At 42.6% G+C, this 16,381-nt stretch overlaps 1 long non-coding RNA gene across 1 annotated transcript; it reads right to left on the bottom strand.

The window, feature by feature from the left end:
- Positions 1–6,069: 6,069 nt before the first annotated feature.
- LOC139051049 (uncharacterized) lies at positions 6,070–10,585 on the bottom strand. The gene is made up of 4 exons (XR_011509212.1): positions 10,559–10,585; positions 10,383–10,450; positions 8,014–8,067; positions 6,070–6,291 (listed from the first exon to the last, which is right to left on the bottom strand). It is a non-coding gene; the product is annotated as an uncharacterized lncRNA (long non-coding RNA).
- Positions 10,586–16,381: the final 5,796 nt, after the last annotated feature.

The following is a 16,381-nucleotide window of genomic DNA, read 5'->3' as shown; positions in this document are numbered from 1 at the left end:
CCTCGTACAATGAAATGAGAATTGTCAGCTAGCTTCAATGATAATTTTCAATGCACGGTCCGGGCAGGTGAGTGCGATTCAGGTAGATGTGTTTTCAGGTTCCTTTGTAGCACCAGACAGACGTAGTTTTTTTATGGCAATCGCATTGTGGTAGAATATACAGCACGTCGAAAATTTTTGTGAAGTGCTGCTGCTTCCTCACATTATATTTTCATGAACAAGGCAAACATCTCATGTGGAATATTGTTAGGAAAATATTTCTTTGTCCATCTCTTGAGTTTCCTCTATACACAGATTGGTTGGAATATCTTTCGAAATAAAGTCCACAAATGCTCTCAAAGCACGCCACTGCAGAATAGTCATTCGTCTTGGAATACATAACATGTTAGAAAAACAATACAAGAAAATAAATTATTTCCAATAATTACATTATTTTATGCCTACGGCATATATCGCTTTCGTCCTGGTGGCATGTGCAGACAACAAATACAGGCGCGACCCCGTATTTCTACAGTCTTGATAAATTGACAATCTCCACGGCAATTACGTTCGAATATTGTGTTGGAGCTGCGTTTTCAAAATGAAGGTTTCTTTGTCTGCCATGTGTTTTCAATTTCACCTCGGTTGACCAGTCGGTGACTAGTCAGGTTTTCTCCCAGTAAACTCCGTCTTACTTTTAAAAAAAATCAGGTTCTTCAAGCATGCAATTCAAATCACGGCTCCCCAGCGCAGAAGCTCACGAAAGTGTGCGAGCCACTTTCGCAAGTGCATATTTGTTCACATTCTTGTAGTCCCTGAGGTGGAATCGCAGAGTACTCAAACAAGGACAAAGTCATTCGTCCCAGCAAAACACACAATGCTTTTGATGGATACCGGAGGGAAGAGAAGTTAGTTAGCATTTATTAAAATGTAAAAAAAGATAATTAAACAGACAATAGCATAAAACAAGCAAACAATGTGGCTGTTTAGCACTTCGCAAGATGTAACATGCAGAATAGTCCAAGCTCAACCAGCTCTACGTTGGCTGACATGTAAAGGTGCAAGGGTAGCGTACATTTACTATTCGCGTATGGCTAGCTCGAGGTGTAGAGGAGAGGCCGGTCCCGCATCGAAGATCAGTACAGTATTCAGCAGGGCGCAGTAACGTCCAGGCCGGGCAGCTGTCAGCTAGCTCCATCATGTATACCGACAAGTAACCTCCGCCCATGAGCGCTTCAATCCACTGTCCTTGAGGATCATGGTCTGGTTGCACCATTTGTGTGAAGGCTTGGTGTCTCGGGCTTCAACCTCCGGCCTCGTGTGCGATCTTCCATTTTGATGCAGCTTCTCATTAAATTACACTCTTCACTTTTTCTTTGCCTCAGTTCAATTTGTCTTTCGCGGATATGTTCTATTCGGAACTCCATGTTTCCTGGTGATTGGTTATTTGAACATCCTGTGGTATACAAAATTGACTCCTCTAGTTTTTCTGCTGCGCTGCGTCAAGTGTTATTTTGAATAATAAGAATATTATAAATTTGTTGAACATAACTTTCGTACTACGGCCAATTTCCCAACATCGGGGATTGGGGATCGGTCCATGTCTTGATTGCGATTACAAGAATTTCCACACAATGGCACATACGGTCCACCGGATGACAGTACATATTGTGGCAACGCCTACAAGCTCGCTGAGATGACACCTGCGTGTTGATGGTGATTATGCTATGCATACTACGGCACATAGTGGTAGTTCAGCATCGAAGATTAAGCGGCTGGTACATGTGCAATGTCCTCAACCCAAGACATTGAATGGCTCATATCCCCTTAAGCAATGGTCGATGCCATCTTGAAGAAGAATATAGCGGCCTCCCCATTACAAAGGCTGAATGGAAATGAAATGCTACGCTGGAATATTCAGCGGCAATGGTGCCAGCTGTGGCAGAACAGGAGGATGCACGAGCATTGCTCATGATTCTAGTAAATGAAGATGATGATGATGGTCAACACGACAATTTCCTCTTGCCAATGGATTGCTCATATCCCTTCAAGCAATGAGCGGCATTGGAGCCACTGAGCAAGGGGACGACCACGTCGAACGGGTGAGCTGTGGCACGACTGCATTCGCGCTGTTGTGCCAACCGTCGCCAAGCAGCCACTTCCCGGGTTGGTCGTGCACGACGGACGGTGGAAATGTCCTGGTCATACAGAGCTCCGCTGTACATGGTGCGCGTAGAACAGGTGCGGGATAACGCATGTGCACGCCCATTTCCATTACGCAGGTTACGCAGGAAGGAAATAAGCCAAAAGAAATGCGTTTTATTACCCTCTACATGAAATCATCGCGTCACGTAAATTCCAAACTGTGCGTTTTATTAAATATTCTGTTGTTTTTATAAGAGTGTTTGTTATCGTCCAAGAACTCTAGCTAGGTGTTAATTATTATTTTGTGTTCTAGACGAGGAAGAAAATGTCATTTTTGTGTTGTCCGCGATCACCTCTGTTTGGTTTTGTGTATACATTTCATAACTTGCTACTTCTACCTAGACGCCAGCATAATGTTGGCTCACTTCTAAGCCAACCCGCTAGTGGCTTTTCGACTTGACCTAAAATTTCAGGACGTAAGGTAGACGCCTACACCCAGGTGCTCATCTTGTTTAAAAGCGGGTGTGTTGGTTCTCACAAATAATTAGTGTTTCTGCGTTTCAGTGAACGCAAAACTATGTTGTGAGAACAACATACTAACCTGACGTGCTAGCCTAGTATGTGTTTTCTGGTACCTGGCTAACCACACTTATTAATGCGACACCTGACTGCCACTTCTATATCATGAAACACTTAGTCTTACAATCAGTCGATCATCCAACAAAATTGATTTGATTTCACAAAATATCTTTCGGGTCAATGTATACGCAAGGAGGCCCCATAATCTTAGACCTATTGGGACCCTATATATCTAGTAATCACGAAACATTATATTGACAATAACAGTGACACGTGACCGAGTGCATTAACGAAAATTCAATAAAATGAGATACAAATAAAGAAAAGTAAAAATAGAGATGCATCGCCATATGAGGCGGCAGCTCTTTTGTCATATAAAATACAAATAACAAAAAGATCTACACACACATGTGCTACTCTAGAAAATTTGATACAACTGAAGGAAATATTTAACGCAAATTACGGTGTTTACCTGCCAAATGCAAGAACTAAAACGAAATAAACAGTACACTGAGAAGACTATGAATTGCGTAACAAGAAATGTTGCTCTTTTTCGTAAAATCCATGACCTTTTTGCAGTTTCATTGCGAATAAAAAGGTATTCTATAGTAACATGGCCGTGAAGTGAAGAGCCTGAAGTTTCTTTAAGTGAAATTTTTATTGCACATTAACCATATTTAATAAAATTGAATTAAAGGTTTTACGTGCCAAAATCACAAACTGAATACGAGGCACGCCATGAGCCTTCTTGAGCTGGTGTTTCTTACTAATGATTTTGGAATCAACGAACACTAGGTTTCATTATTAGTTCGAAAACAAAGGTGGCTAGGTTATATTTACCAAGGGGTAGCAGATCCGGAATGTTATTTGCATGTACTGATTGTTTATCATTAGCTGTACACGGGTCTTACGTTCTTATTCTGAATGCCTGGTCCTGGAGAGTTTGTAACAGGGTTTGGCTCATCTTTAATTATTGTTATATATTGGTACACACAGCATCTGAACGTAAATACATTGCTCTCTTTTTAGCCTAATAATTGCCTTTGTTAGAAAGCACAAAGATCAGTTGACAGAAAGCATTAAAGTTACTTGTATACATAGCTCGTACATTAGGCGTAGCTCCAGTAAAAACAAAGCTATTCCTTTGTAAACGCTCCTAAGAGATATTCCTAAGTCTATGGCAGCGATCTGGAGCTAGTACGCAGGTTCTAATAATAGTAAAATAGACCCTCTTCCCCAAAAGGCTAGAAGATCAGGATGTTGGTTTCAAGACATAAACGCGAACTAGGACCAATCGTTGAACACGCGGCTCCAGATGCGTTAGCGACAGAACAAATGATCTTGTGCCAAGATCTTGCTGTGTAGTCAGCCATCGCCTCACGTAACGCTTAAAGACGCGTTCATGCCTCATCTCTGATATCAGCGAGACTGAGTCGGAGGCAGCCGGGAGAGCAGAGCGAAGCAAGGGGCGCAGAAGGAGGTTGCTTGGAGGTGGTTAAGAGGAGTGCGCGCCGGGGAAGGTATGGAGGAGCGCACGGTGTAGAAATGGGAAGAAGGAGGCTGAGACTCGTGGAGGAGAAGGGTAGTTGGAGGCGCGCTGGGTTCAGCTTCTTTGGCACTTTGTAGTGAATCTGTGCAATATTGATGTATCGGGTTCGCCTGGAAATCGACAGGCCGAGCGCCGAGCGAGATGGACGCAGGAGCAACGCAAAAAGTCCAGGACGACTACCAGTCGACCGACCCTGAAGTGACCAGCATGCGCCAGGCATGAGCTGCACAAGACTGGTGAAAGGCGCGGGCTCTTGCGGGATCGGGCGGCGCCCGAAGAACGTGCTACGCGGCTTGCAACAGTAGGCGTGTGTCAGTTGTCAGGTAACACAGCATAGCTTAAAAACTCCGGAGAAGCACCCACAATCTTACGCGCAACTCGTGTTGACAAAGTGAAACGTCAATACATTTTTGAACTTCCCCACTTCTCGATGTCGTGCCGAAAAAAAAACTGCCCTACGCAACAGTCTCTCTGCGGTCAAAAGATGCGGATGTCCTAACCACGCTAAAACGTCTTTGCATGAGTACTTTGCACAAGGCCCCTTGCGGAGTTAAATTTTGTAATGTTATTGAGTTCGTGCAGGGCAATGCACCGATCATAATATATGAATTTAGGACATCCATTCATTTCGGGGACATACCTTCTAGTCTTTCACGGTGTGTGTGCTGAAGACTGTTGAGAAAATAAGAACGGTAGTGGTTCGAAGTTTAGGGCTCATGACAACGCCATCTTGGTCAATTGTAACAGTCAAGAATCGCAAAACTGAGTCGAGGGTTTTTATTGAACATTTTTACGAAATTTAAGGGAGGTTATACAACGATCTACTATTTGAATAAGATACGTCTGTAAGGTACTCTGTCGGTATGGCGTCACAGCAGTGAAGTAAAAAAAAAAATATTATTCTGAGGTTTTTAATGCAGACACCGCGATTTGATGAGAGGCGCACTGCTGGTTCACAGTAGGCAATAAAAAATATATTGTTCTGAGGTTTTCAATGCAGACACCACGATTTGATGAGACGCGCCCTGATGGCTTATTCCATGCTAATATTGATAGGTACATAGCAATATAATTATCATGGACCTATGCGTGGTCGACATTTTTCACTTCTTCACATCGAAATGCAGCCGCTCTTTGCAGAGGTCTAATCTACCCATCAAGTACGCCCTATCGGCAAACGCACCACGCCAAGTCAATTTAATTTCTTCAATGATACTATATCCACGACGGAGATCAGGTTGTCAAGAAGCAGGCGACTGCGAATCTTCCGCTCGACAAGTGGACTGTAGGAGAAGTGCATTTTATTGATATCATTTTTATTGACACCACTTTCATTTCACATCAACATCATTTTTTTTTATTCGTTACTCTTTCTTTGTCCGTGTAGAATAGCGGGCTGACCTATGTACTATATTAAAAAAAATCCGTATCTATCGGACTGCGTCATAAAGAAAGAAAGTAAAGAAAGTATTATTCCGAGGACTTTCGTGCAGACACTACGTTTCCATGATGAGACATGCCGTGCCTGTATTCTGCACACTAATATTGATAGGTGCATGATAATATTCATTACCGTGGACCTATGTGTGATACATCGCCATTTTTCACTTCTTCCCATCGAAATGCAGTGGCTGCTTCAAGATGTGTATTCAACCAATCACGTGTTCACTGCGCTGCGCCTTATCCAAAAAGGCACCTCGCCGAGTAATTTAATTTCTTCAATCGTGCTATATTCACGACAGAGATCAGGTTGTCAAGAGGCAGGTGACTCAATATATTCCGCTCGACAGGTGGGCCGTAGAAAAAGTGCATTTTATTGATATCACATTTTATTCACATCACTAACAGAAGATGGTGCAATCGAAGGCCAACAAACAAAAATAGCAGAGTAGAAGAAATGTGCTAATAAGAAGCACGCATTATGCACTTGCAGTTAGATTCGGGATCACCTGGTGTAAAAAGGCTCATCATGTAGTCCTGATTTTTGCAGCTCTCCTGGCACCTAGCTTCGTTACAACCGTTTTCGTCTGTATAGTCGTCTGAAAAACACAATGACGCTGTTAGCATAGACACTAATGCCACATTTCACGGAACTCTTTCCATATAACATTAAGTGCATGGGCCACATAACGTAAAACAATTCCAATCTCCTGACGTCAAATCAGACAGTTACTGAAATCAAGCATCAGGCAGTTACCCGCAGCGTTGCCGGAACACCCAATCAAAGGTTCCCATGATTTATAGAAGGCATCTAGTGTTTGCCTTCAAAACGGATAACATTGCTTACATTGAGCAGTTTTTCTTATCCAGTTGGTTGAATAGGGAGGAGGAGCACTTTCAAGTGAAGAGCGCTCCTATAGTGCCGAGACAGCCCAACGAATATAGATAACTGGTTCAGGCGGGTGGTGCTGGTGTGTACGATTGGTCCACTTCCCTTTACTTAGTTGGCGCTGGCTGGTCGAAAATCGCGGTGGCGTGCAACGGAAGGTTAACAATGCCGCTAAAACGGATCCTCAGCAAAGAAGAGTTGGCTGAACGATGTAGTCTTTGTGCCGAAAGGGGTCCATTGCGCCGTTGGAATCTTATGTAATAAAAAAAGTTTTATTCTACACGAAAAAAATTTATGCTTTCCTGCAGGTGCAAGTAGCAAGTGCCTGTGGAATAGGCTGGCAACTATCTTCGTCTCGGAACGGGGCAGTCTCCGGATATTCAGAAAAAAAATACGATTTTGCTTGGCATATTAATGCATCTTTAACGCGTACACGCCACTTTGACGCGGTGAATTTTCGCGCTTTTATGACGTCGCGTGACAGACACGGGCGCAGCCCGAAAGTTTGTGACCAGTAGCTCACTGCTACTTGCGGAAAGCCTTTGAATTAGAAATCATTTTTTTTCCTTTATTTCGGTCTTTTCATGGGTAACGTTTTAGTAAACGTCAGTCACATAGTTAGCTGTCGTGATGTTCGTGGCATTGCATGACTGAAAAGGGAAATGGTTCGACCCGAACATTTTTTTACCAATCGTGGAGAGCTGATTGCAGAATTGGAAAACGAAAGTTTGGAATAGCTTTACGTTAGAGCACCGCCTATTCCCCTATGTTTTGCGGAAGAAATCCTAAAATGGCACCACTTAAAGTGTTTTATAATGGCTTTGAAAAAGCTGCAGATACATTCCTTTCCGGTATAATTGATGAGCAAAAACTGATTTTTTTTCCAAACTTTCTCGCACTTAAGTACCAAAGTGCACCGCTTAGGATCAACTAAAAGCTACGGGGCAAAAAGGAGCCCCTATTAAATAGTGGCTATGAATTAGTGACTAGAGTCATCTTTTTATTATTCAGTTACTCCAAACCACTTTGTAATTTTTTTTATTTCTGAACTGAAGGCAACTGGTAGCTCATGGTTTTCGCCAAATATGATTGCGTAAAAGGCCAAGTTGGATATTGCTATGTCGATCTGGTAATTACCGCTTGTGGAATTTTCTAGGTAGCCATAACACCATCGACCGGCATAAAACCTACAAACAAGCAGCATGTGGCAGAGGTTGAGTCATGGACTAAGTGTATTTTACAGGTTATCGTTCCACGAGATCGCTTGAACAATGAATGGGGCCCTGCAATTGTAGTTAGAAGATTAGGTACCCATCGCGCATGTTACAAGCTGTCTCTTTCTCACGTATGTTGTCGCGCCTCTTGAGGAAATGAAACATAGATTGCTTTTAGAAGGCTTTTCAACAGGTGCATGCTCGGCTCTCCTACTCACCGGTGTCGTCATCTGCAAAGACACCCCCAGGTAAACGGCGTATGTCCATGAACACTGCATGTATGACATACCAAAGATTTTGGAAGGTCAGTGAAAAGACGCACACCTCATTATTCTGAATCCGTTCCTCTGCTCAAGGAAAGGAAAAATGCGCACCAATGCAAGGTAATAATAAGCACGTTAGTTATAGTGTCCTCACACCGCGATTCTAGGTACGGATGAAGAGATGGAGAAGGCTCTGCATTTACCAGTGCGAGCTCGGCCGTAAGACTTAATGCATTGAAAATTTGCTGAGCCCTAGCATGACCAGATTTCACACGCGGGACGAAGCGTCCGCCACTTTTCCTAAGTACATGAAGGGCTTGTTTATTGCCGCGACAACATGCTTCGTTACTCTAAGAAAGCCGCAACGCAAAACACGAGAGTGCTCCTCGCATCTATACAGACGGTTCGCATTTTAAAAAAATGCCTAATAACGATGAAGAAACTGATATCTCGTAGTGTAAGTTGAGTCATCATTAGAGATATATTGACACTACATAGGTTTATACTTGCGCTGTCACGGTGATTCACGGACTTTCCTTTCTTCTGAATGTTTCTGAAGTGTATCCTATTCATTTCTGCTGTTTATTTTCTCCTTTAAGTTTACTCTACTAAAAAAATTGATGCAGAATGGCAAGCATGGAAAAGTATCGTTAACTTAAAACATGATTTCACGATTATTTTTTGCTCTTAATGAAACTCTGCGCGAATCCGAAGAAATTCCAAAGCTGCGCCGAAAGAATAAAGATCATTAGTAGCACTACTCATAATGTACTTAATAAAGGGAAAATAAAGACATTCCCTCGAGTGTAGCTAAGTGTTGCAAAGAAAACCCATACGGGTTCCTCGAAAAAAAAAGCTTCGCAGTTGAAGAAAAGATCGTCCTGGCCCGGGACTCGAACCTGGGACTACCGCCTTTTCGGGGCAGCCGCTCTACCATCCGAGTTAACCAGGCGGCTAGCAGACGGCAGGCAAAGTCGAATTTATCAACAACTTAGAAGCAAAGGCAAGAGCTTGACGTATCAGAGAGCATGATTTGTATCAGTAATGTTAGTAGTACGGCATTGATGTACTACAATACTTTGTTTTGAACTTCATTTGGCATTTTCCTGATGTTGGGATTGCAAATACGCGGACACTTCATGTGCCATCACGCCGTCAGCGCAACCCTAGTCGTGATGCCATAATTTGCGGGGCGAGGGCTGCATTCGTGTGGACAGTTACGGAGTTCTCGGAGACGCGCAGTTCTCACGGCCGCCGGAACCGGAAATCAACCGTAAACAGGAAGACGCGCCGCTAAATCGGCTCCGCAGAGAATCGACAGCAGCGTTCCGTATTCGGCTTCTACCATGAGGGTTATACACGCAAAGGCTAACGTTCATGCTGAGCGGTGGAGTGGAAAATGCCGAGCGAGAACAGTGATCCGAGTGGAACGAGGAGAACAATTTGTTACAAGCATGGAAAGTTTTCCTATAATCCCGTGGCGACCACCGTCGTTGCGACCACCCTCGAATATATATATATCTATATATATATATATATATATATATATATATATATATATATATATATATATATATATATACACACACACATATACACATATACACATATCTGGAGCACGCTACCCCTGGCACAGAAGACCGTTGCTTTACGAATGAGGCTATGGCCGTGCACAGCGAAAAGCAAAATATACTACTTTAAACAATTTTTCGTAATGAGCACTAACTCTTTGGGAGGACTGACACGCTAGGCAAGTCGCATATAGGCTACTCACTCAAAAAAATTGAGCGCGCGCATTTGCTATCTGAGGAAGAAGTTGTAAGTTACTGGTCGTCTTAGTAGCCAGAATGTACTGCGCGCCTTCCATCATACTTCGTTCCTAGGAAGCATTTGTAGAAGCTGCGGCGCGCCATGTCACGTGTTTGAGTAAATGTTAATGCGGAATAAAAGATCCGCTTTCTCGGCGAGGTCATCCTTGGTGGATGAGAGATAGGGTCGTTAGTGAAAAACGCCATTTCGTCTTGGCGGCTTGCGAAGCCTCGCACACGTACGCCGAATTCCCAGGGATTTTGGATGTGCACAATTGTTCATTTACATTTGAATCGTAAGCGAGTTCTCGAAGACTTTGTGATTGAATAATAATCTCACTACGTGGACTGCGTTAAAGGATATGCCTCTCTCTGTGAAATGTTAAAAAACGTGATTCTGGCCTATTCTACTCAACGCAACAGTACCACCAGAAGGCATTCCTAGCCCTACGTTCATGGTCAGCATTGTATTAAGTATTGGGCGTCGCACAGAATTGGCTTCCTGAAGTCACGTACCGGCCAGGCCAAGAAGCAAGACGATGACTGAAGCGTGCTTCATCTTGAGAGTGGGATAAATCTGCAGACTGCGTACACAAGAGAGGTTTCAGAAACAGGTATCGCATACAGCGTGCCCGGTCAGCTGCAAAACTTTGTGAAATTATCACGAGATTTCAACAGGGCGCCCAACTTACCATGCAGAATGCTCGTTCGTAGAGGACAGCGAATCTGGACGCCATCGATATTCTGCAGGGAATATATAGTACTACCTGACGGGCATCCTACCAGGTGAAAAAAGCATACGCTTAGTCCAAGCTAATAAACAAAGTTTTTTGATCCGCCTAAATAAATTTGCAATGTGCTATATCAGAATGAGCACACTACGCACTAATTCACAACTAACGTTCTAGAATGACATGTAAGGCTTCATTTCATTTGTGCGGACAGGGCGCAAACCAAACAACTGGAATTCCAATAAGTTTAAGCACTACTTCACTTTCTGTCATGTGACAAATGTCACGAAGGTAAGCATGTCATGCTACATCTATGCCAGTCGGGCATACATCACAACGAGATAAAAGAGGCAGCAGTGTCAGGGCTGTCAAATGTTTGAACTATTCATCATATTTAGCGGAACTTCCTCCTTTTATCGCAGCATGCTGTTGACGGTCTTACAGTTAATCATAAATTTCGGTATACGTCTCGTAACTTTCATCTGAAGTAATTGCGTTTTAGAAATCCTCATATTCCCCGTACAGTGGAATAAGATTTGTCAGCTAGCTTTAATGGCAAATTTGACTGCAGTGTCCGGTCAGGTGAATGCGATTGAGTCCGAGATGTTTTCACATTTCTGTGTAGCACCAGATAGAGGTAGTGTTTCATAGCAATTGTATTGCGATCAAATATAGAGCAAACTAAACATTTTTGTGAAGTACCTGAGAAAACGTTTTCCTCGATGAAGCAAACATCTCGTGTGTGATATACTAAGGGTAATATTTCTTTGCCCAAGCCTGGAGTTTCCGCTATACAGAGTTTGGAATGTTAGACTACTTTTAAAAAGAAATCCATGATGGCTTCTCGACGCATGCCACTACAAAATAATTATTTCTGTAGGCGGTCATCACATGCAAGAAAAACTAACGTAATCAAATAAAAAAATGAATTAAATACAATAATTACGTTCTGGGCATGTTTACGGCACAGGTCCATTTTGAAAGTTGAAGGCAATTTTCCTAATGGGCCACTTTCGTGTTTAAAATAAAGTTAAAACTATGTTTTCCACCATGTACAATAAAGATGGAAGAGAACGGGGAAAAGGCTGCCCTTAGGCGGCTTCACGAGTGTGCAACCCCAAGCTATCAGTGCCGTTTGCGCAACAGCAATAAAAGACAGAATGAATAAACAAATCTATACACCTGATCAGTGCAAAACAAAAATAACACACAATAGTCCGAAAATATAAATATCAGTTTTCTTCATCCATAAGATATATCTAAGTTTAGGAGTGGAATCAAAATTTCACGATTGATACTGGTTTAACATCAATGGTAAAGAATAATATAAGCGTTTCATGCTAGAGTTCAAACAGGCTGCAACAACGTTCTAATATATGCCATGTTTGTTAGCATAATTTTGCTAATTTTTTTTCTTAATGTGCCAGTGTAGACAGGTAATCTGTATAATACCTCACTTAATATATAAATATAATACTCAAACGATAGTGGTACAGTTTGTGAGTCGTGATAGCAAATGCTTAATGGAAAAAAACTGCAGTTTCTGCAAATATAACCAGCATTTTGCATATGGCGTAGGTATTTTTTCTGCATAGCGTAAATATATTGTAGGTTTGAAAGTTAAGTGTTACACCAAAAAAGTTTGGAGTAGTTAGTATCTGAGTAGAAAAAGAATTATAAATGAGTGTTTTGATATTTGCAAGAAGAATGTACCTGAGACGACCAATTATTGCACTTATTCAAGGTGGTTTTGCCACTAATACGTTCACAGCAGATTATCAGGACATCTGTGTAGCAGATGACACACAAAGCCACCTAAATTGCTCAACAATATCAACAGGGCGAGATATTGATATGATATCGGCATGAGGAGGGGTTGGCTTACTTTTCTCGACAAAAATAACTGCTTATCTTTTATTTTCGCTAATCTTCATAGAGTTACAGGAGAACACTGCTCTACCTTAGCTGTACAGTCATTACAAATAGAAATAAGGTGATCGATGTTAGTATCCGCAAAAATATTGCTAGGGTCATCTGCGTATCCAATGTGTTTGGCGTTCTAATTATTATAACAATGTTATTTATATAAAAGTTCAATACCAAGGGCTCCAATAAGTTGCCTTGTTGGACGCCAGATAGCGTTGGAAGTATTTGTGATCGTGAGTTAATAATTTCTACAACTTGTCGCCGATGAAATAAATGGGACCACAAAAATGTAACCACCACCTACGTCTGCCACAAATATCCAATTTGTCGCGCCAAACTTCATTTTTCACAAGTCAAAAGCATTAGAAAAATTTTACTAAAAGTCAATCGCTTATTCTTTGCTTTCAACTCGTGTTAAAATATATATTTTTTTTTGGTGAAGGAAGATTAATTCTGCAGACATGTTCGTTGGGATCCAAACTTGGTGTAGTGGTAACACATTGGAGCTTTCAGCAAAATTCAAGGCCTTACAATGAATTACTTTCTCGAGAGCCATTGTAAAAGTAAGAGCGATAGATACCGGTCTGTAATTCCCTAAGTCATTTCGATTTCCCTTCTTAAAAAACACTAATATTTTTACTGGAAATTTTGATGTAGTGAGACATTACATATTTGCAAGAACTGGTGCAATTACGCCTGCGACATACCTCACAGGCTTTATTTAATTTCAACCCTTTCTGAACTGCTGCTGTAGAATAAATTTGTAATTATTGAAATCAATTCGTATACACTGACCGGCTGCAGATATAAAGATTTATCATTGCTTCACCTATACACAGTCTAACTATATGATATACTCATGCTTGTAAAGAAAGCATTCAAAGAATCAGCCAGTTTCACTCCATGCAAGTCTTCGCCCTTAATGGAAAGTTTGAATATGCAGAGACGACGATTACACCGACGCGGTATTGTATTTCTTCAGTCCCAAAGCAGCTCGCTCGGTGCATGACAAGAAGTATTTTTTATGTGCAATGAGCAGTTTCTTCGTAAGTTTCTATACTTTTTTTTAAAATACCCAAGCCACCAAAATTACAAGTGTTGAGAAATTGTCAGCAGAGTCAATCTTTTCTCCTCATTTGTGGATATGGTTCGTGTGTTACCCATGGTTTCCAATTTTTTCTATCTCTGTGGCGTCTTTTAATAGCAACCTTTATAGATATCTAAAGAAGCATTGCGGACGTTCTCAGCATCGTCTAAATTTAGAAACCTACGCCAGCCTACTTCAATCAGCTCCTTTTAAAACGCGCTAAGAGCACTGTCAATTATTTCTTGGTCAAGTAATTTCAGCAGGCGAATGTTTAGGAATGCCGACATACCTTAGGCAAAAAAAGAACGATGGTCACTAATTGAACATGATAAGGCATCAGCTTTTATCGCCCACAATGAAAGATTAGTTATAAATATTTGTTATACTGACTGGCATTCAGTCACTATTAGGAACCCGGGGTTTGATTGTCGTGTTCATATAGGAGGTTGTGGCCAAGTACTGCACCAGGGTGGCCATTCCTGCTCTGGTGAGGGAGTGCGTTATCGGTTCTGGTCACCGGGATCAGGCCACACTCCAGGCCTGTTTGTGCAATTTTATCAACACGCGGATTTCATTTTTTTTAATCCGGTGGAAAATTGCCGGCACCGGGATTCGAACCACGGACCTCTTGCACACGAGGCGGTTGTTCTACCTCTACGCCACCGCTGCAACTGCGATGCAGCAGAGTGTGCTAAGAATCACTGGCTCCGGACAGGCCGCCATTGGAATATGAACCTGGCAACGTTTAACGCTAGAACGTTATCTAGTGAGGCGAGTCTAGCAGTGCTATTGGAGGAATTAGAGGGCAGTAAACGGGATATAATAGGGCTCAGTGAAGTTAGGAGGCCAAAAGAAGCATATAAAGTGTTATAAAGCGGGCATGTCCTGTGCTTCCGGGGCTTAGCGGAGAGAACTAGGAGTCGGATTCCTGAATAATAAGAATATAGCTGGTAACATACAGGAGTTCTATAGCATTAACGAGAGGGTGGCAGGTCTTGTTGTGAAACCTGATAAGAGGTACAAAATGAAGATTGTACAGGTCTACGCCCCTACATCCAGTCTTGATGACCAGGAAGTCGAAAGCTTCTATGAAGACGTGGAATCGGCGATGGGTAGAGTGAAAACTAAATACACTATAGGAATAGGCGACTTTAATGCCAAGGTAGGCAAGAAGCAGGCTGGAGACAAGGCAGTGGGGAAATATGGCATATGCACTAGGAATAGCAGGGGAGAGTTATTAGTAGAGTTTGCGGAACAGAATAATATGAGGATAATGAATACCTTCTTCCGCAAGCGGGACAACCGAAAGTGGACGTGGAGGAGCCCGAATGGCGAGACAAGAAATGAAATAGACTACATACTCTGCGCTAACCCTGGCATCATACAAGATGTGGACGTGCTCGGCAAGGTGCGCCGCAGTGACCACACGATGGTAAGAACTCGAATTAGCCTAGACCTGTTTCCGTTCCCGCGATTCCCATGAAATGTGTGGTATACTCAGCGACATGTGCACTAATGAACAATGCATCGTCACAGAGTAATGATTTGCCATTAACGTCATCCGACAAAACCTCACGTCCAAACGTATCCCTCTGCGACTATAATAATTTAATATGATACCGCCGCAAAAAAAAAAGAAAGCAACGAACTCGCATCGGCACGGCAGACGAACGGGGACGAACGTAACTAACAACTTGCTTCATCGTAGTACCGAGGCGAAGAGAAGCTTCAAGGACCGAAAGTCCCCATATTTCGCTCTCGCAACCACTGCTAAGTGGCAAAGAACGCACGGCTTAGTGAAGTAAGGGCCACGGCTACTCACAACCTCTTATTTTGAGCCTAGTTCACGCCTTCCGCTTCGAAAAAGTGTGTGTTCATGCTCTGCGTGGTTTTTAGCGCGTTGTTTGACTTTTTTTTTCGAATGTGCTCTCTTTGTTTCATGTAGTTTCGTCTTGCGGTGAAATGCACGCATCTGCAGCTGGCCTGTGACATAAAAGCGACTTTATTCAGGGTGTGTATTGAGCTCCACCAGAAGTTAGCACATTCTCGACGCTTTTGCAAGGCTCACTATGACTTACGATGCAGTCTTTTAGCTTCGAATGTACGCCCGCATGTATTGATTTGGTTTGTGATGATTAACGTTTTTAACGTTCCGAAGTGACTAAAGCTAAGATGGAGGTCGTAGTGGATGGCTCCAGATAACTTTATCTATCTCGCCTGGGGATGTCTAACGTGCACTTTCATCGTAGAGTCCTACGTCGGCCGGTAAATTCCTTGTTTCAGGAGTTGGCGCCTCGGCGCGATTGTATTTCTTCAATAAATTTTATTTACTAGTTGTAACAACTTGTCATTATTTCGTATTATTTACGGCGCCTCCCGGGCACCAAAGCGGCAACGGGAACACCAAAGCTAGAACCAGGGATGGACGGGGCTCGCCGGAGCCTGTGCATGCCAAGGGGGGTATAAGATCGTGGACAGCCAATTTTGTATGCAACACTCCCTGCGACGCCTGCATTAGCGTAATGTTACGTACTCTTCCGAGGCCTCCGTTAGCCCTTACATGTGCCCTCCTGGAGAAGCACTTGCAAAAAAAAAAGAAAAAGAACACAATATATCGTCACGATTACCAAAGCACCCCGCAATGAAAAAAACGGCCCTGTTGCCAGGCATTGCTGACCGCACACAGCCTGAATCTTTCATGCGCCGACCGAACAAAAGTGTCGTGCAGGTATGTGAATGAACCTACGAAACCACGTACACATACTTTCACG

The sequence above is a fragment of the Dermacentor albipictus genome, chromosome 10 (genome assembly GCF_038994185.2).
Source record: "Dermacentor albipictus isolate Rhodes 1998 colony chromosome 10, USDA_Dalb.pri_finalv2, whole genome shotgun sequence".
In the NCBI taxonomy this organism is placed as follows: Eukaryota; Metazoa; Arthropoda; class Arachnida; order Ixodida; family Ixodidae; genus Dermacentor; species Dermacentor albipictus.
Note: the sequence above shows the minus strand (reverse complement) of the source record. Positions and strands in the feature narration are given on the sequence as shown.